We start from the raw sequence: 21,894 nt of genomic DNA, 5'->3' as shown, positions 1-21,894 counted from the left end.
ATCTTTCATTTGCTATAGGATCACATACCTAATTTCTCTAATTCTGGAGTGACACCCCATGTGGTCACATTGCCCAGCATCCTATTTGACCATATGTTATATGATCAGAGTGTCAGATGCTATGTGATCTTTTTATATCGTCCATATTTCAGGTTGTGGATGTATTCAAAGTATCTTTTTGCACTACAAGTTTACATATGCAATATATGTATGGCTGTTTTGATAGTGAGTTTTCTGTTAAATGTAATAATGACTGTATTCATCATATAAAACCATACTTTCGTTAAAGCCTCCACATATTCTGTAGCACTGTAAAAGAGGGAAACAAACAAAGGAACAGGACAGTTATTTATATTTAATCCAAAATGGGAAGGTTCTCGCTTGCTACAATGTTTTCAGTTCTTTTGTGTGTGTGTTTTTTTTTTTTTATTTATTTTTTTAAGTAGTCGCTAAATATATCAGAAACTTTTTTTTTTCTCCAAATGCAAAATCCTTAGCAGTTCAGATAAAATACACTGTATCCTAGTAAATGTGGGCATTCTTTGGTAGATGGTAAACTCTGTATTGAGGGTGTTCATTTTTGAGGTGCAACATTTCTTGTAATACTTATTGCCAGAGCTGTAACTAGGGTGGTGCGGGCGGTGCCGTCGCCCTGAGCGCAAGCCCGAGGGGGCGCAGCAGCCGCCCGCTACCTTCCCCTCTGTGTTACATAGTAAAAAAATCTAAAAAAAAAAAAAAAGATACTGCTATATTTTTTTTTTTTTTTTTTTATAAAAGGTTTGGCTTTGCGCTTTGTTGACAGTAATTAGTTTTGCTCACAGACATTTTAAAAGTAAATAAATACAATACTCTTATAATGTGGATTAGTCAATGTTTACTTTGAGTCTAAATGCTACCTTAACACTTGCTCATTGTGTTATTTTTCTAAGACTTTTGTATATAATCTACTTCACCAGGGAGTTTAATTATGTTTTTCCTTGTATTTTAGTTTATAAAATTTAATGTGCAAATAAACTTTGTTAAATGTTTGTCACCATGTGAGACATATGTTGTCTGCCTGCAGTCAATTGGTTGTCATTCAGATAAATGTTGACAGCATATTGTATCTTTTTAATTTAAAACAGAAGGAGTTAAAGGCTAACTTCCCATTTTTTTGTGGAGTTATTTTTTCTATTCGAGCGTAAATGTGCAAAATAGAATGTAAGGGCATATTTTCAAAATATAACCCATATCCTGCCTGTAAGTGTTTTGTATATAAACAGTCACTAGAAAATTGTATATCGCACTTGCCTGTCCTCAAGCTCCTGATGTCTTGAATTGAACTGTGCTGGTGTAAGTCAATCATTTGTCATGGTCTCCCCCCCCCCCCCCCCCCCCCTCCCCTTCCTAATGGCGTAATCTGGTTTGAGTGGAGTAACCCAAATAGATTTGCGCACTTCTCCTTTCAAACCTGATGATGTGGGCAAAATTACTCAGAAGAAAGGTAGCTGTCAGCTGAGGACTCACTAGGGCTGAGTGTTATGTTTGCAAAATAGAAAAAGTTGGATTGATCAATGTTTTTTTTACTTTTTTTTTGTTTTTTTCAAAAGATCAATAGTTTGACTTATATTTTAAAGACACTGTCTAACCTGTCAGATTGTATGTGGAACTGTACAAGGTGCAATATCAAATATTATGTAAATATTTTGTTGTTTGTTTGTTTGTTTTTAATATGAAATAGCAAGTTTTGTTCCTCCTCAACATAAAAACATAAACCCATGTTTTTCTGGCAGGTTTACCTGTAACCCTGTGTTGCCTTTGCACAATGATTCTGTGTAGGAGATTTATATGGTTGTCAGTACAAAAAAATTGCCTCGCTCCTGAACCAGTCAGGAGGCACCTCAGGGGTATCTGATGGCAGAGGAAAGAAAAGGTGGTATTTTAAACTATGAACTGTTTCAAAGCCTCTGTGCTTGCTACGTCATGTGGCTGTGGTTGCCATGGTAACTGCTTGACATTTGGTAAACTGCATGTCTATCATATAAGCCTAAATCAAAACCATAAGGAAAAATGAACAACTCCATTTGTTTTCGTTACAGGAAACCAGAGTGACTTATGTTAAAACAGTCCTCATTTTTAGAGACAATTGTAGCCTTAAATAATGATAGTATTACTTATGTTTTTAAATGGATACTGAAAGTTACTTCTGTGAAACCCAATTTGAAGAAATACTATTGCAGATTTTGCTAAAATATGTTATGTGAGCTTATTTTTTTTCAGTGGAGGGTACTGTAAACCCGTACAGAGAATTTGTCAAGGCTGTGTAAGTAGTGCTTTTTCAAAGTGGTTTATTTATTTACAAAAGATTTAACATTTAGATAGCTACATCATTTCCATCCTGCTAGGTTAGCACAACTTTCTTTTGACACATAGGTGTTCTTATTGCTTCATTGCTCACCCCTTTTGTTGCCAGAGGGGGTCTGAAGTTACTCAATTTAAAATATTTAGAAAATCCCTCTGTTAACACTCTAATTCAGATTGATTGGCTGTTAAGGAAGGTAAAAATAATTGTTATTTTCGTTTCCGGGTTAAAGAGAAAGACATGTATTTTCATTACTTATCGAATAGCCCTTTCATGTTTTTGAGTCAATAAATAGAAAGCAGGCAGACAAAAACACAAAATTTAATTGACGTTGGGGTCCTCTATTTGGAAATAACACAAAATGTGTAATGTTACCTGGGGAAATACATGCATGCTGCAAAAACTGCAGTGCATGTATAAAAGATGCAGTGCAGTTGGAACTTTTTTTTTTTTTATTATTTGCCCTGTTCCACTGATTTTAATGGAGTGTGTCTTGAAGTTTACAAAACATCAAACCTTTCCTCCAACCACCCCCCCACCCCCCCCCCCATGAAAAAAAAGCAACAACACAAAGGCTTGCAAGTTCGGGACCTAAAATGTACCTATCAAACAGGTTTTTTTAAACCCTATCATTAATAGTAAATTCCAATTGCAGTTTATAGTTGCGAAAACATACAGTTTTAAAAAAATGTTTGCAAAACTGTGCTTCTCCCTCACCGTCTCATAATTTCAGGTATTTTGCCCTAGGCATTAAGCAAATTAACTGCTGTTGGGGACTGTTCTTTGGGGTGATGCCTTTTTACTATAATCTTATGTGATCATTCAGATCCATTTTTAAATCCTTTTCTCTAAACTGGTTGACTTGCAAAAGTTTCCAGTTGCAACAAAATACTTCTTGAGAGAAAGTAAAGATGTCTAAGAGTATGTAGGATGTTAATACTCTTGTCAAGCTTCATGGCTATTTTCTATCTGCCTTGAAGATGGTTCTTACATCTCCCTACTTTTGAAAAAAATACAACTCCCAACTTGCCCACTATGTCTTGTCCTTAAAGGCCAACCCCTTTTTTTTTTCATCCAAAATTTGGGATTGGATTTAATAAGGATGTATGCAGGCATTGAAAGAAAAGTATACAAGAATCTTTCGGACTTGCTACCTTTTCTGGATAGCCTTCTGCTAACAGCTGCCATAGACATAGAGAAATAATGACATGTACAAATGAAAGCACTTCTTTAAAAGTTATTTTTTATTTTCATTTTCTTGCAACACTAAATTGGGAAGTTACTGTGCTTTGCTTCTACGGATTAGTTTTCCCAGGAAGGATGTTTGACCCACAGATGTTTGTCATTCATGTTTGTGACAGAGCCACTAAATCCGTGATAGGCAACAGGCAGGCCTAGGTGTGCTTGCCCACCTCCGACTGGCCCCCAGCTCCTTCTTAGTTTATTGTTTGATTTGTTTGTTATAGCTTGTGACACTTGTTTATCTTACATGAAAATGCCTGCTGATAATCTTCTACAAATAGGTTTCTATTTCTTTGGTTAAATGTAATCCTTTGCACGTATTCTCTGTAATAAGTTAATGTATGGGCCTTTTGAAGGATAGAGGGCTGCTCATGTGCCTCTAATGTGTATAAATTTGCCCGTCCTTACACTTAATAAGGCAACCTGATGGGCTAGGTGTAGGTAATTCTGTAACACCTCTGCAGTGGCTTTGGCCAATCAGACAGCTTAGATATCCCACATTCAACGATTGTACAAGAGTCATTTCAGACCCTGTTAACATCTCTAAAACCACTCGGACTTGCTACTGGTCCAAGAAACGAAAGCCCTGTTTCATTAGCATTTCTTTATCCAAACCCTATTATTCTTTTAAAATTTTCGCCAAGACTTCACCATATGTTCTATTGATGGGTGCCAGTACTGTTGTTTGGAGGAAACGTTTAAAGTAAAAAATAAAAAGGTGAAAAAACCCTTTAATAGTATTGTCTGTTTGAGGGCTCTTGCTCTCCGTTGCCGTTCACATTGTGCATTTTGCTGCGCGCATAGATCATCCAACCCTAAGCAGGTGCTGTTTACATTTGCCCATTGCCAATTATTGCATGAATGAATACATCATTTTGTTTTGTATTACTTTCCCTGGCCAACAAGCATTGAATTATCTGTAATGTCTAACTATTCACTGTAGATTTTTTTCTATCTTGTTAGATCAATTTAACCTTTTACATCATAAACAGTAGTGAGATGTCGGTGACGTTGCTTATATATCCAGTGAAGTCATGTACCAAAACTTTGATACTATTTATAGAATATAAACTAAACCTTTAAAGAAAATTATTGTACTTGTTTCTCTTTTGGTCTTGGGTTTGTGACCCATATGCATGTAGTCCGTGCTCGAAGTGGGGCGGTATGTGCAGGTATGACATACCAGCATTTTCTGCCCCATATATTTAATGACATTGACAGCTGTGAGCGGAGTAGGAAAGGCGGGTAAGCGCCATGCCTGAGAGGCGCTTTGCTCCGCTCCACCTGCCTTCCCAGCTTGAGCTGCATCCTGCGGTGGCTCTCGGCTCCTCTCTGTTCTCCGCTAAATTCTCACTGACTGTTGGGACGTGATGACATCATGGCCGACTGCCAGTGAGACTAGCAGGCAGCAGAGAGGATCCGGGAGTACAGAAGAAAGCAGGTCACAGAAAGGAAAGTATAGAACAGAGGAGGACAGATACATGGCAGCGGGCGCAGTGTGATACGTGGCAGGGGGCAAAAGTGTGAATTAACTAGCGAAAGGGAATAATAGGAGCAGGAACAGCTATAGATGGGATCAACAAATAAGAAAGGAGTGAGAGAAGCAGGATGTGAGGCACAGGGGAGAGCAGTTAAGGAGGGACAGAGGGGGATACATGCAATTAAGATAGGGGCACATAGGAACAGAGAAAGGAAACAGATAAGGGAAACTATAAAGAGTAACATGGAAGATATAAACAAGATATTTTGGATTATAAAATGGAGATATGAAGGAAAATGTAAGTACACAAAGGAGACGGGAGGGACAGAGAGCAAAGGTAATTTGACACAGGAGAGGTGTGGGACACAAGGTGGATAGCCTTGCATTATGTAATATGTTTTATATTATACTATATATTGTTAAATTGCATCTAGAATGAATTTTCACTATATCAAAATCCCTAAACCTTCAGGGGGGCCTAGGCGACCTCCAGTGTTCTCTCTGTCTCTCAGCAGTATTCCTGAAACAAGACATTGGAGTAAATTTATCAAGGTTTGAAAAAGTGGAGATTTTGCCTATAGCAACCAATCGGATTCTATCTTATCATTTTAGTACATTCTACTAAAGGACAGTTAGAATATGGTTGCTATAGGCAACATCTCCACTTTTTCAAACCCGCAGCTTGATAAATTTACTCCAATGTTTCTTTGTTTAGACCTTACAGCATTTTGTTTGTTCAGCCCCACTGCCTTTAGGTGCAAGTAGAAGATTGAGGTCCGTGTGTCGTCTATTCTTGTGTGTTGAATTGGTTGAGCTTGTAGTTGTTTTTATATTCATGGGTTTGCCTGTGACTTTTTTTTTGTTTAATTTTTTTTATGATTGTTAACATTTATGTATATAGTGCCAATCATATTACACAGTGTTGTACATAAATATTTAATCAGTCTATCCCTTTCAAGTTTAACATCACAGATTTATCTTCGCCCACCATTGGGGTGCAAGGAGAAATCTACAAAGATGAGGTACCGTAGTACCATGAAAAATATGTGCAGCCACGATGTTTGGAGGAACATCGTGGCTAATTGAATATGCCGCTTAAAGTTTAAATTTCCTACCCCATATATACACAGACAGACACTAGGTCATGTTTAGTCTGATGCTAATTAACCTATCCGTTTGCTCTTGGAGTGTGGGAGAAAAGCGGAGCACCTGGAGGAAACTCGCACAAACACGGGGAGAACATGCGAATGTCACTCAGTTCATATTTATTTTTTGAGGGGTAAATTGTCTTTTCTACCTCAAGTAAGCTTTTCAATATGCAGTAGTGTTTGATTTTACAGAATACATTGTTTTCATATGCCAAAAAGTTGATTAGAGACAAACCTTGTGTTGGGTGCAGGAAAGTAACTAAACAAACATAAAAACAGACAATATTTTCATAGAGACATTTCAGTGGGAGTCAGTAGATTTGTCTATATGCAGCAGGCATCCATGAGTTCCATTCTGCCCCCTTCTCACTCATCTCCCTCTCACGCTAAATGGGGTTACTGCGCTTCTAATAGAATTTTATACATTCCTGGACGAATCCCAAGAGCTATGTAGCCATTCAGCTTAAAACATTACTATTGGTGCTTATCTTTTTGGAAAAAGGTACTGCTGGCTCCTAAATTTGATTGACTGTCTCCTGATTTGTGCATTGTTATGTCCTCCCCTGCTTTTATTTATATATATATATATATATATATATATATATATATATATGGCTGTTTTTCAAGGTTTGGCCTTGGCCCCTTATCTCCAGTGAAGGGCAATCTTAATGCTTGAGCATATCAAGTAATTTTGGACAATGTTATGCTTCTAACTTTGCTGTTTGGGGCAGGCCCTTTTCTATTCTAACATGACATGCCCTGACCTCAACCCGATTGAACACCTTTGGGATGAACTGGAAAGGAGACTGCACTTCCAACATCAGTGCCTGACCTCATAAATGCTCTACAGAATAAATGGACACAAATTCCCACATAAACACTGCAACATCTTGTGGAAAGCCTTCCAAGTAAAGTGGAAGCTGTTATCGCTGTAATAGGGGGACCAACTCCATATTAAAGTATATGTATTTGAATACAATGTCATTACAGTCCCTGATGTTCGTGTATACACAGGGAAAGTCCCTCTTGCAGTGTGAGGATTAATAATCTGAGTACCTCTGCTAATACATGGACATTTCACTTTCTGGCTAATACTCATGGATATTCATAGCTGCTCAGAATGAGACTAACAACATGCACAGAGGGGAATAAGTAAGAAATCCTAGCTCAAGATCACACCGTGATCGTTATGTGTTATCTGATCAGTGTGCTGTTGTTGGTAACTTTAAAATCTTCTAAGATCCATCTTGTTCATTAGAGGTTGTTGATTTTGCTTAAAGTAAATGCTATTGTTTTACTAGTATTTATGGGTCTATACAATTTGTGCACCACATAAGTGTATTTTCCCTTCTAGTTTCTGCAAATTTAACATTATCAATTTTTCAAATGTTCCATTGTAATTTTGTGTGAAATAAACTGTATGCTCCCTAAATACATAGTCTGGAAGATATTTTTTTCTTAGGATTTAGTGGATTGTGGACAAAGATTGACATAGGGGTTGATCCTGGGATACAAACATTTATAGAGGCTTTTTAAAGAAATGATTTAATATAGAAGAGAGAGTAAATAGAGCTTTTGTGACCTTCAGGGTGGTAACGTTACCTCTTTAATGACTATGTTACAAATAGGAAAGTTGAACATTTTATATACATGCCATGTAAAATGTATATATCTGAATGTTCATCAATGTGCTTATCTCTGCCTGAGGGCTAGACTATGTTGTGTTTGCATCAAACTCAGACAGATTCACAAAAGGAAAGTTATTGCTACTATGGAGCACATTTTAAACTTGTCAACTTTTAATAATCTGGTAGCAGAAGTTCTGTACACTTAACTGAGGTCAAAATCAGCTTTTCTAATTAAGTTCATTCTTGAGCTTCTATTTTTATTGTTATGCTCATATCTTCTCTGTAAGTGTAAGAGGCAAAGTGTTGTGAATAAAGATCTGAATGTGCATTAAATGGTCATTATCTTTCTCAGCAACTGCACACTTTAAAATACATATACTTTTTCACAGTAACAAGTTACCATATATTAAGCAGAGAACATTTATGAACACTAGTGCATTGGTCACTTACTATCAGATTGGTTTCTATGTCTTTTTATATAATTTTTTTTGTTCGTTACGTGGTTTTCATAAATTCTCTTTGATTTGTTTAATAGCCAAAAATACTTGGCTTTTATCTGGACTTCATTAGATTTAAAAAGCTCATCCTTTGTCCACAAGAATGGTAGTTTTAAGCATCTAACATGTGTTCTTAAAGCCTATTAAATGTATTTAGATGTAAAGGAAAAAAAAATTACTAATAAAGGAATCATCATATACTGAATTACGCATATAAACATGGGAACAGTCATTACATACATGAAACACTGTGCTGAAGCTCTTGGAACATATTTCTAATACTCTCTTAAAAGTGAGACAAAGTTCAAGGTTTTGACTTCGCTTTTAACTAGCATTGTTTTTCAAGGTGTGTGTGTAAACCTTTTGTGGTCCCTGTCCCAGACCTTTTGTCTATAAGATATTGTCTCCAATTTGGTCCAATGCTTAGCATTAATACAGTGTTGTATGCTACAAGGAGACATATTTGAAATATTGCCGGTAAATTAATGTAGAGTTTGAGAACATTATATATTGAGGAGTGTAAGCTCACCATGTTGCAATTACATCAGCTAAGGGTTCTCTATATTTGGATGATCATTTTTTTCTTTTTCTTTCTGGTGGTACTGCCATTTTTGTATAACATATATTGGTGAAATGGCAACAGTTTAAGACTTCAGCAAAAAAGATTTAAAATCTCTTTCAGTATCTCGTCTAGGCACTCCTTTTGTTTGAACATTTTAAATGTCAGGCTTTAATTGTTTATGGATATCTTTACATTTGCAGCTGGTATGCGAATGTGTTATCCTTTTGGGCATAATCGGGGTACTGAATACTCCCTTTATATGGACGAAAGTGTAGCTTGTGCATACCTGATATGAGACATATGCATTATTTTATTCCTTGAAATCTTGTCATGATTCCCTTATATTTAAAGGTCTTTCTTTACTTTATATACATATGAATTGTTTATTTTATTTTTTTCATTTAAAAATAAAATCTGTTTACATGTTAAGGCAGGCCAGATTTGCTAAATCTTCTGCTAAGACTTAAAAGGGTCATGTTTTTTTTGTTTTGTTTTTTTTTTCGACTAAATGAGCCTAATTTTTTTGGGAGAACCCTCAATTATCCCTCATTAGCGAATTGATTGAAGTGCAATTAGTTATACAGTTGAAATAACTGACCTTTGCTTCTACACACTAGTTCCAGACTTTAATGCATTACTGTTAAGAAAACCCCAAATTATTAACTTTTGTACAGTTTTAAAGTGGGCTCATTACTCTTATCTGAAACAAAAGTAGTGTCTCAAAAATATCAAATATTTGTGTATATCATTGATTTTTCAAATCAAATGGTAGGCCTCACTGGGGACACTTCGTTTTAAATGAAGTTTACTTTTCTAAATTTGAATTGCACACATTTTAAAGGAAAAGGGTAAGCACAAAGAACTTATTTGGTAAGTTTACATGAAACAAAACAAGACACCCAATAATCGTGCAGATCACACACTAAACGTTTGATCAGATATTGCAAGAGTATGTACGCTCCCACGATCATGCTTTATCGCACCAAAGCACATTGCATGATTTGATTTGGTTTTCTAAACTTCCTAAAAATCGCGATCACTGGCGGAACAATGTTGGACAAATGTGGAAGTGTGTAGGCACTCGCGACCAGCAGCGTATGGAGATATCTGTAAAGTGTACCTAGTCACAATCTTTTCAGCAGATGGTTATGAGTGATAAAAATCACAGATTTGAAGGTAAATTGTGTAGGTGTGTATTGTACACATGAATCGGCATTATCATCGTGATTTTCAGTCGGGTCATTCCATATCGGATCACCCAAAAAACATGAAATGTCCACCACCCATCTCAGATTTTTTTTGGTTAAGAGAGGATGTCAAAACAACTATTTCTGCTAAATGTCTCAACTGTCTGACAATTAGTTGATTAAATATTGATTTTTCAATTTATTAAATAATTTGCTAACCGCGGCTCCTTTATCCAGTTTATTTGAAGTATTACGGGTGTTTATTAAGGAATCAACACAACTGTTGGACCCCCTAAGGTAACTCTTCCTCCCGAATCCAAAAATCCAAACCAAATTACTTTATCTGCCTCATGTTTTGCGTTATGGCAAAAACGCATGTTTTTCGAATATAATTATAAACGCTAGATTCAATTGACATTAGGGATCCCATTTTTGGGGGGTGTTTAAAAAAGGTATAAATTACTACCACAAAAAAAAATCAGCCGGGTACTCTGTTTCATAGTGGAGATAAAAAATAATGAAGTTGATGCTCGATTACTGCTGTACAGCATACATAATTTACACATTGTTAAAAACCATACCAAAAAGTGAACTAAACTGAGGCAATGGGATAAAACTCCCATACAGGAAATGAAACAAACAGAAACTAATGGGAAGGGGATTCCCTTTAGAGAGACCAAAACTGAAACTTTCCAGAGAGAGGGAGACACAGAAAGATAGTCAATAATGGCAGCTGCTCATTTGGTAGTCTTTTAAATACGCACTGCCATATTACTATTTACTCAAAAACCATTGGATTACATAGCTGGGACCACTTTACATTTGACATTAGGGATCCCATTTTTGAGGGGTGTTTAAAAAAAGGTATATATCACTACCATAAAAAAATCAGCCGGGTACTCTGTTTCATAGTGGAGAAAAAAAATAATGAAGTTGATTACTATTGTACCGCATACATAATTAACACAAGAAACTATGAAATTTAAAACCTTTAACATAACTTTAGTCCATAACTGAAGTTGAGTCAACAATCTTATTATTTTGTCCCTTGTATGGAACTTGTTGTAACTGTCTGTAATTTTCCTTAAAGTGTCAGCAGAAAGTTTATACTGCCTACCAGTATTTCCTTGGATAGTAGGCACTTCTGTTACACAGAGAACATGAATAAAAGGAACAAAACACTTATCTCTTGAAGGCCAGGACAGCACATTTGTTGATTGGTTGTGTTTCATTAAGTGTATCAGCACATCTTGTTCCTCCTCATTACATTCAATGATATACCCAATGTACAAGATGTTATCATACACTGCTGCTATGTGTTCCAGGTTGCAGATCACTTTTGTCCACATTTTTTGTGACTGTGGTCATAGTGACACTAACTTTGGTTTCTCGTGTCTTTATGTGGTCTGATGACAATCGATATATGTGTAGCTCATCATTAGTAATAGGCCGAAATCTGTGATGAGAACGTGTTCCTGTCACAGTGTTTGCTGTTTCTAGACGGCTATGCAGCTTTGTTTTGCAGTCTTGTATTTCGTTTTGTGACACGTATAAAATCTTTATGCCATATACATTTTCATTTGCCCAGGTCCAAAGGTGTCAAGATGTGATGGGTTTCCACTGCTTGCAGACTGGTGCGTGTGGCTAGAAGTTTAAATTAAAAAAGTTTTTGCAGTTCTTGTATTGTGCACTAGCACCATCACTAAAGTAGTAAACATACTCTAATTTTGACAATAGTATCGCTAAGTGTTTCATAACTACCGTAATGAAGGCATGCACAGTTATGGCTACATGGTCACGGGTATCGCTAATTACGCACAGGTTCACACAGTTTGAAATGTCACAATCATATTGCCTAAAATATACAACAAGCTGACAGTCACCATGTTCTTTGGTCCACTTCAGTGACATAACTTTTAAGCTTTTTCTGGCTCCTTTTTTGTGAGACAAGCAAGGATTACAGCATGTTTTCTGAAATTCTTCATATCTTAGCAGCAGAAGCTTTTCATGATGGTAGCGGACTGAGGTTTCATGATCATTGGTTACTGCATTTGAAAATTCAGTTCTCAGAATCAAAAGTTCTTTTTTGTTTTTTTTCTCATCTGTAAAGTGGTCCCAGCTATGTAATCCAATGGTTTTTGAGTAAATAGTAATATGGCAGTCCTTATTTAAAAGACTACCAAATGAGCAGCTGCGATGATTAACTCTTTCTGTGTCTCCCTCTCTCTTTTTCTCTGGAAAGTTTCAGTTTTGGTTTCGCTAAAGGAAATCCGCTTCCCATCAGTTTCTGTTTTGTTTCATTTCCTGTATGGGAGTTTTATCCCATTGCCTCAGTTTAGTTCACTTTTTGGTATGGTTTTTAACAATGTGTAAATTATGTATGCTGTACAGCAGTAATCAAGCATCAACTTCATTATTTTTTTTGCTCCACTATGAAACAGAGTACCCGGCTGATTTTTTTTTTTTTTTTTTTTTTAAAATACCCCCCCCCAATAAATGGGATCCCTAATGTCAATTGAATCTAGCGTTTTTAATTATATTCGAAAAACATGCGTTTTTGCCGTAACGCAAAATATGAGGCAGATAAAGTAATTTTGGTTTGGATTTGGGAGGAAGAATTACCTTAGGGGTCCAAATGTTGTGTTTATTCCTTAATAAACACCCGTAATACTTCAAATAAACTGGATAAAGAAGCCGCGATTAGTAAATTTATTTAATAAATTGAAAAATCTATATTTAATCAACTAATTGTCAGACAGTCGAGATATTTGGCAGAAATAGTTGTTTTGACATCCTCTCAACTAAAATTTTTTCGTAGAAATCTGAGATGGGTGGTGGACAACCCTGGTTGAACTGACATGGAATGACCCAGTCATTGTTAAAATCTTTACAGAAATTGCATTTGAGCTAAGATTGCAGGTGTTGTGATGGACCGCCTCTGCCACCCTGTCTGTTGCTACTGGAAACTGGCTGGGCTTACTTTGCCACCGTTCCCTTTCTTTATCCCAATTGCGGACTCGCCGTAGTAGGAGGGGCTTACAATGCTGCCACCACTGGACTCCTTAACGGCATCCAGAACAGCGTTCCTTCTGGGTAACTGTTCCTGCTAGAGTATCCCCTTGCTGGTACACCTGACCTCTTCCTATAGATCAGGGTTGCTGTGGATAAATTCCACCCCCCCCCCCCGACCTATTACACTGGCCAGAGCTGCTGGGTAGCGGGCAGAGCGGTGGTACTGGAAAGCTGTGTCCAAACTTTAGAACAGCCGGAAATGGATTAGACTTGGGTCTAATTTGTAGGCCATAGGAAATACAGCAGGGAAGAAGTTGTCAAAGCAGGATCTTGAAGCAAGTGATATTTATTCGCTGAAGTGTCCTGATAAGGACAGTCTGATCACTGGTACCTTCAACCAGTGTGAAAAGTCAAATGGAACAATGATACATTTCAGTATAACCTAGTGCTGTTTTATACAGTTTTGGACACAGCCTAGCAGGGAGTAAGCCAGCCCCCTGAACTCTTTGCTGGCCCCACGAAGTCTGAGTTATTTTTAGTATCAGGATACAATATGTTTCCCCAAACATGAATTTAAATGCAATTTATACTTAACAAAATTTACACTTATTTGTGATATCCTACATTGCGTGCTCTTTTACAATGTTCAGATAGGTTCTAACACTCTGGACAAAAGGCCACTCAGGAACACCAGTAACAACCTCCTGTGGTGCATTTAGACTAACAAGGACATGTTTGTTATTCACATGAATAGACTTAAATAGCCTTAATGAGTACTTCCTCTCAAAGCTACACAGGGGACTCCTCAAACATATGCTTATTGCATTAGACATATACCTCAGAAATGAATGCATTTCCTATACAAAAAAGTTATTTCCTTTCCCTACCCATGGCAGCCCTTACAATGGGTTAATCCCTGATCAGCTAGTGTAGACAGGAAGAATTTTGTCCCACCTGGCCCTATATAAGGCCGTTCCTCCTCTTCCTCAGTGTCTTTTCTTCCTGTCTTAGCAGTGTTAGGACAGGGTAGTGTAGTGAGTGTTTGTTGTTTTTGTTTGTTATGTTATCCGAGAGGGCTTACCTGAGGTTTCTGGCTTTTTCCTCTGGGCTGGCTGTATGGCAGTTTCAGCTGGGCACAGGTGTTCTCTTTGATTGAATCTTATGAGACTCCCGGGGGTTGTGCACAGAGGACAAAGTGCGCGCATGAAGGAAGGCGCGCGGCTTCGCTATACGTTGCCAGCAGCTCTGATTGGCAGACTCACCTGTAGAAGGAATCGGGTGATAATTATGCTAAGACTCACTATGATTATGTCAAGAGCAGGCATCATATTAAGCAGCTGCAGCCCATTATTAATGAGGTTCAGTTTTTGCTTGGTGTTGGAAGCTGCAGGATTTGGCAGCCATTTGGACAGTGCACTATGGACAAGGAACCTTCCCCAAAAAATCTGAAGGACACCCCAAGGTAGGTAAGCCCTTATTAAGGGGTCTATTTTTATTCTTGGTATAGGTTACTTCGTTCCTTTTCTATGTGTTTACAGTACTTCTGTGGAGCTTGTGCAGGGAAAAAGGAAATGCAAAGTGAACAATCGTGTGTGTGTGCAGCTTGTGATGGCAGATTGCCGAAGGATTGTTCTGACCCATTATGTGTATCATGCACCCCGGAAATTGTAGAGGAGCCTGCCCCCCCTGAACAATTCAGGCAGTTCTTTCTATGGATGGCTAAAGCGATGCAGGAGTTTCAGGCCCCAGAACAGAGCTACAAGGGCCAGGATCCCTACAATGGAAAATATGGAGGAAATAAGGCCAGGGCCGTCCTCTGAAACATTTAGCTCTACTCAGGAATGGGATTCAGACCTCAGATAGTGAGGTAGAGGTGAAAGAGGAGCCCAGAATGTTTAATTTGGATACTGTAAATATTATACTGAAGCATATTAACAAATCGTTAGGTATTGAAGAGCCAGCAGTGCCAATCAAATCACAGGATGCATTATTTGCAGAGCACCTAGTAAAGTCTAGAGTGTCTCATACGCATAAGGTAGTTAAAGATTTGATTGCTAAAGAATGTCGGACTCTAGACAAAAGTAATCCTAACATGGGAAGGCTAAATCGCATGTACCCTTTTCAGGATGAAGATGTGTGGAAATAGTGTTCGGTGGCTAAAGTGGATTCGGCTATAGCTGGCCTATCCTCAAGGACCACTCTCCCATGGGATGATAGGGGCCCATTAAAAGATGCTATGGATAGGAGAATGGAGACTTCCTTCAGGAAATTACATATCTCCTCAGGCATAACCCTAAAATCTGGGGTAGCCATGGCTTCGGTAGCTAGAGCCTTGAGACTATGGGCCAATACTCTATATACGGTTATCGAGGATAAGACACTCTATTTATATCTTCTCAAATTCTTAGAGATTATGCAGAAAAGCATTGATTTCTTGTGTGAAGCTGCGTTGGATACGATTGTGTTTTCTTCTAGGAGCATGACTTCGGCAGTAGTAGCGAGAAGGGCACTCTGGCTACGTCCGTGGGCGGCAGATCATCAGTCTAAAAGCCGGCTGACAACGCTTCTATATAAAGGCAGTTCTTGTTTGGCGAAAAACTGGACAATCTAATGCAGAGGATAGCAAGTGGCAAAGCTAATTGGTTACCACAAGACAGAAAGGCGAGACGTTTGTTTTTTTATTCTCCAAAGCAGCAGTTTAAGGAAGCCCGTACCTATAGGCTGGGGAGACCGTATTTTAGACAACAGGATAGTATGGCAAGACAGTCCTTTCAGCCCTACAGACAAAGAAGGGGGAAGCAAGGACAGCAAAGACCCCAATGACTATCTACGGATCCAGTCCCCACTAACTCCAGTGGGTGGCAGGATATCACGCTTTGCAAAAGTTTGGATTCAGACCACACCAGTTAATGGGTCCAAAGAGCAAATTCATTCAGTCAAGAAGTCCCTCGTCTTCCCTAGAACAACGGCAAGCATTGGAGGAAAGTCTAAGAGGCCTGGTGAGAACAAGAGCTATCGTATCAGTACCGTCAGGTCAGGGAAAAAAGGGGGTTCTACTCCAGACTGTTCCTCGTCCAGAAACCATCGGGTGCCTTCAGGACAGTGCTAGATTTAGGGGCTCTCAACTGCTATGTGTGAGCAAAACATTTCAGGATGGAATCTGTCAACACAATTCTCAAAGCGGTAGAAACAGGAGATTTGCTGACAGCAATAGACTTAAAAGATGCATATTTCCATATTCCGGTCACATCCCATCACCAACAGTGTCGAAGGTTTTGCATTCTAGGGCGTCGCTTCCAGTTCACTTGTCTTCCGTTTGGCCTTTCCACGTCTCCAAGAACATTCTCCAAGAACATTCACCAAGGTCCTTGTAGTTCTCATGGCGGCACTCGGGGAAAGCGGAGTGACCTTGTGGCCATATCTGGACGATATTCTAATTTCGGCAAAATCAGAAGCAGCCTTTGAAACTACATCCCAAGTGATCCAGTTTCTGCAACGACACGGTTGGCTAGTCAATATAGAAAGACATTTGATGCCATCGCAATAGCTTGTATTTCTAGGAGTGCAAATAAATACACCTACGGACAAAGTCTTCCTCTCTCAAGAAAAGGCCGGCAAAATCCAGTCTTTAGCGCACCTAATTCAAATCCAACCTCGTGTGTCAGCACGAACATGTCTGCGCCTCCTAGGAATGTTTTCCTCAACAATAGGAATACTCCCATGGGCGAGGTGGCATATGAGAGTTCTTCAAGCAAACCTCTTTGGGCAGTGGGATCATACAGTGGTGTCCCTAGACTCCAAAGTCAATCTCTCAAGGTCAGCGAGGCAGTCCATACGTTGGTGGCAGCTCCCAGGCCTGAGAAAACAAGGTGTGACTCTTTCGGTACCAGACTGGTTTATCCTTACCACAGACGCCAGTGCACTAGGTTGAGGTGCTCACATGCAAGGTATGGTCACGCAGGGCACTTGGCGAGACAAAAAGAGAATTCTTCAGGGAAACGTCTTGGAGATGAGAGCAGTCTGGCGGGGTGGCTCAGTATTTCCAGCCCTATCTACGAGACAAGCATCTACGATGTCTTCTCCGACAACAGGAGTGTAGTTGCCTTCATAATCAAGAAAGGTGCTATCAAGAGCAGAACAGTGTTGGCAGAAGTAACCGCTCTAATGGAGTGGGCAAAGGCGAATCTGAGATCTCTCTCAGCCCTTCACGTAGCAGGCAAAGACAATGTAGTGGCGGATTATTTAAGCAGACACCAAGTCCACCCAGGGGAATGGGAGCTGCACGAAGAAGTCTTTCAACTGGTACAATGCAGGTTTGGAACACCAGAAATAGACCTTATGGCCACAGAAAGGAATGCCAAGGTACCCCTCTTCTGCTCCCGTCACAGAGACATCAGAGCCCTAGGGATAGATGCCCTGTCAATGCAGTGGAACTTCAAACTGGGGCACGTGTTTCCTCCCTTTCCACTCATCCCTCAGATACTCAGAAAAATAAGGAAAGCGAAAGTGGAGGTGATAGCAATCCTTCCGGCGTGGCCGAGTCGTCCGTGGTTCGCTGAAGCACAGAGAAAGTTGCTGGAACATCCATGGCCGTTACCGATCAGGCCAGACTTCATACATCAGAGTCCAGTTTTACATCCAAATCCAAACTCTCTGAGTTTGATGGCGTGGACACTGAGGCAATTACTGAAATCCAAAGAGGTCTCGGAGGAAGTAGTAGACCTTCTAATTCACGCCTGGAAAAAGAACTCCTCTATGATTTATTACAGAATCTGGAAAAAATGTATTTGTTGGGCAGAGGACATGGCGAAGGATCCCATGTCTGCCAGTGTGCCCGTTCTGTTAGAATTTCTCAAAGGTGGTTTTGTTAAAGGACTAGCACCTGCTACGCTAAAGGTACAAGTATCTGCCCGTAGCATGCTTCTTGATATCAAATTGGCATCCCAGAGTCTTATCTTCCAGTTTTTTCAAGCACTAAAGAGGTTACGCCCAAAACGGAAACCATTCTTAGCCCCTTGGGACCTTAATAGTGTTTTGGATGCCTTAACAGCCGATCCTTTTGAGCCGTTGCAAGACATATCTCTTAGATGCCTCACTCTAAAGGTACTCTTTTTGGTGGCTATCACTTCGGCTCGTCGAATAGGAGACATACATGCTTTATGGTGTGAGGAACCCTTTCTGATTATCTATGAAGATAGAGTGGTGCGGAAGACGAATCCGGATTATTTACCCAAGGTGGTATCCTCATTCCACATCAATCAGGAGTTGATTCTGCCATCTCTCCATCCTCATCCCGCTAATAGTGATGAAACACGTCTCCACACTCTAGGCCTAGTGAGGGCTATATCTACGTACATCATCAGAACGAAAAATCTGAGGAAGACAAAGCAACTATTTGTGCTTCCGGAAGGTCCTCGCAAAGGACAGGCCCCATCCAAACCCACATTGGTAAAGTGGATCAGAGAAGTGATTGCACAGGCCTACAGGGGGAAAGGGCATGAGGTACCTAGAATACTGAAAGCACATTCAACTATGGCGATAGCGACCTCCTGGGCACATAGAACACATGCGTCAGTGCACACCTTTTCTAGACATTATCTTTTTGACATTTCAGTCTCTCTAAAGAAACACAGTTTGGGAGAAAGATTCTCCAACAAGCACTGTGAATAAATTTTCTGTTTGACTTTATTAAGGTGTTGGTTTTATTGCCCTCCCAATTATTGTACTGCTTTGGTATATCCCATTGTAAGGGCTGCCATGGAGTAGGGAAAGGAAAATTGAGACTTATACTCACCGTTAATTTCCTTTCCTTGAAATTCTCCATTGCAGCCCTATATTTACAGAACAAGGGTGGGAAGTTATGTATAGGACGGCTTGGGAAGTTACGAAAGACACTGGGAAAGAGGAGGAGCTGCCTTATATAGGGCCCAGGTGGGACAAAATTCTTCCTGTCTACACTAGCTGATCAGTGATTAACCCATTGTAAGGGCTGCCGTTGAGTATTTCAAGGAAAGGAAATTAACGGTGAGTATGATTCTCAATTTTATAAGTTATCCAGCCAAAGTTGTGTACCCCGCTTAAGCATAAATGTGTCATGTCTTGTTTTAAAGGCCATATTTTGTTTTAAATAATGTTATTGGTGCAGTGCATTACATTTGTAAGAGATGCCAACATTGTTTTACTATTTGCAGTCTCGATGTGAATTTTGATTGGGGGGGATTATACGGTACGAAGAGCAGACGTTCCAAAGCCTCCCTGCTCACTACATGTGCCAGGTGACTGTGGTTGCCATGGTAGTTCATGACACTGTGCAGAATTAAAAATAATTAATAGTAGCCTGTAGAACCAAAAAAAGGAAAAATGATATTCGCCAACATTATTCTTATAGCCTGCCACGTTTTATGGGTGGAAAGCCTAATTTTTTCTGGTGATTGCTGGTTTTTGCATAGTTGCCAACATTTTAAAATAATTTCAAGGGGCAATTCTGAGCATATCATGTCATGTTTGCTGAATTTGATTATAATAAACTTTTGGAGTTTTGAGTGCTCCTCTTTAATAAATATTAATTGTATATTTTATAACCCAGGGGTAAGTAGAAAATATTAACTTTTTTATATTTTAAGAACTAGGAAGTAAGAGCGTATTTTAAGATTCATTTTTTTTTCTTCTCATTTTTATTTAGACAATAATGGGAAACATGTAAATTTTCAGGCACCCAAAAATCTAGAGGCAAACTCATAAAAGCTGGAACTGCCCATACAAATTATAGACAGGGACAGATCTTAAAAGTCTAAAACACTGCTGTTGAGGATTCTGGTATTCTTCTTGCAAGTGTTTGCAGTCGAAGTATATTTGACTTTTGTCGGACTACTGTGTAAGTGCATCCCAAATAGTAACTAACCACAGAGCTTGGCTTCCATGTCGCATGAAAATGAGCCCAGAAATTGTGGAAGACATGGAAATGAAACTGTTTTTCTTACTTATTTTTTTTATTACCGTTCCTACACTCATTTCATAATAAAAGATTTATGTGGAGGATATAAAGATACATAGTTTTATGTAGATTGCCGGGATGTGCACACATTATTTACAACATGAAAATAGTCACAAACGGATTAGTCTCTGAGATATTCAATCTAAACAGTGTGAAAAAGTGAAAAGCCTGAGAACACTGTTTATACAGGTTAAGCTTAAATATGTCTTCCTTCAGCATGACTAATTTGTTTATCCGTAAACCGATAAGGACATTTAGTGTAAGGCTAGGTACACACTGCAAGAAAATTCTCCCCATGCGATCGTTTCACCAATTTCAACAACAAAAAAATAATAAGTCCCGATCGGCATGCCGATTCCCGTGTACACATTATAACGATTTTATATCTGTATGTGCTCTTCATCTGTCATTTGAGCCGACACTTGTCGGCTAGTGAGTGTAGCTGGTCGAGGTATGTCAGTGTGTCTGAGTGCTGCTGGGTCTGTGCTGTCAGGGGCTCTGTGCTGTCAGTGTTCGGGTGACTGCTGTGTTGTCAGTGTATTAGATGATGCAAGATGCTGCAAATCTGATCTGTTAGGTGGTTTAAGTGCTGTGCTGTCATCAGTATTTCTATACAGTAAGGACTATGAAGTGCTACTGAGGGAAGCTCTGGAAGGGGTTAAGTTCTAATTCCGGTCCCTCAGGAAATCCGTTTGTAAAATGAGTCTGTCTCGGGTAGGAACAGTGCAGACGGACGTAACAGCTGCAGGGAGATGACTGCGGCCACACATTGAAACGAGACCTGTCACACTGAGATCCACTATTGGCCGACAGTCGTGTAAGTGCATACATACTGAAGGGTCGGAAAATATTACACAGTTACGACCAACCAAATGAAAAGATGATCGGTATTTTGGGACAACTTTACATCATCGTTAAAGGTATACACACACACTCACACAATATCTGACCAAACTGTCGGATGTAGGCTGATTTGTCCGATTATTGGACAAAAATGCTCCAGGGTGTACCTAGCCTTACTCCTATGGCACACTTGTAATGTCATTAAATTGGGCACTGTAGATATGTTTTGTTTTTACAGTAATACAAAAGAATCCTGTAATTGTATCTTTATTTAAGCGATGGTGGCTTGCCTCTGCACTGCACTATCCATTGCTAATTTTGTGAATTATTTTTGCAGTAGGCTAGATTATTTTAACGATTATAACTTTTCAGATGCCACTTGAAATTGCTGTTCGCAGTACTTAGCCTACAGCTAGTCTCTACATATTCTGTCATGTGAATTTGCTGTACATAGTATTTTTAGCCTACAGTCAAATCTGTAAGTGTTCTGTCATGTGACCTGGAACACTTGCAGGATATGACACTTAAAAAAAATGTACAATTATAGGTATAGGTATTTTGCAAAATAGTGATAAAGGCTTATCCCCCCACTCTATATATATATATATATATATATATATATATATATATATATATATATATACACACACACACACACACTTCTATATCTGTACATCTTGAACATAAAAAGACCGCTTGTGCTTTGACTTGACTTGAGATGGACAACATACATCATTATAAACAAATATAGCATTGCTCTGACCTTATAGCTACATTACATGGACAAAGTACATTGGCACCCCTTCTAATTGGTGTGTTTGGCTATTTCAGCCACACGCTGCTAACGGCATAAGCTGTTATAGAATCAAACATACTGCCATGCAATCTCCATATTTAAATATTAGCAGTATAATGGGTCATATTGAAGAGCTCGGTGACTTTCAAGATGGCATTGTCGTA

The 21,894-nt window shown here is 39.0% G+C and overlaps 1 protein-coding gene across 3 annotated transcripts in view; it reads left to right on the top strand.

Annotated features, from left to right (window-relative positions):
• Positions 1 to 21,894, top strand: part of FUT8 (fucosyltransferase 8) — a 230,499-nt gene that overhangs the window by 762 nt on the left and 207,843 nt on the right. Inside the window, exon 1 of one of the 3 annotated variants that reach the window (XM_075192546.1) lies at positions 20,926 to 21,011. The exons of the other annotated variants lie outside the window; for them this stretch is intronic. The gene's annotated coding sequence lies outside the window, so the exon portion shown is untranslated. Of the gene's footprint in view, positions 1 to 20,925; positions 21,012 to 21,894 lie in introns of those variants that run through there. 3 annotated transcript variants of the gene reach the window in all.

Source organism: Mixophyes fleayi, chromosome 12 (genome assembly GCF_038048845.1).
Source record: "Mixophyes fleayi isolate aMixFle1 chromosome 12, aMixFle1.hap1, whole genome shotgun sequence".
Lineage (NCBI taxonomy): Eukaryota > Metazoa > Chordata > Amphibia > Anura > Limnodynastidae > Mixophyes > Mixophyes fleayi.
Note: the sequence above shows the minus strand (reverse complement) of the source record. Positions and strands in the feature narration are given on the sequence as shown.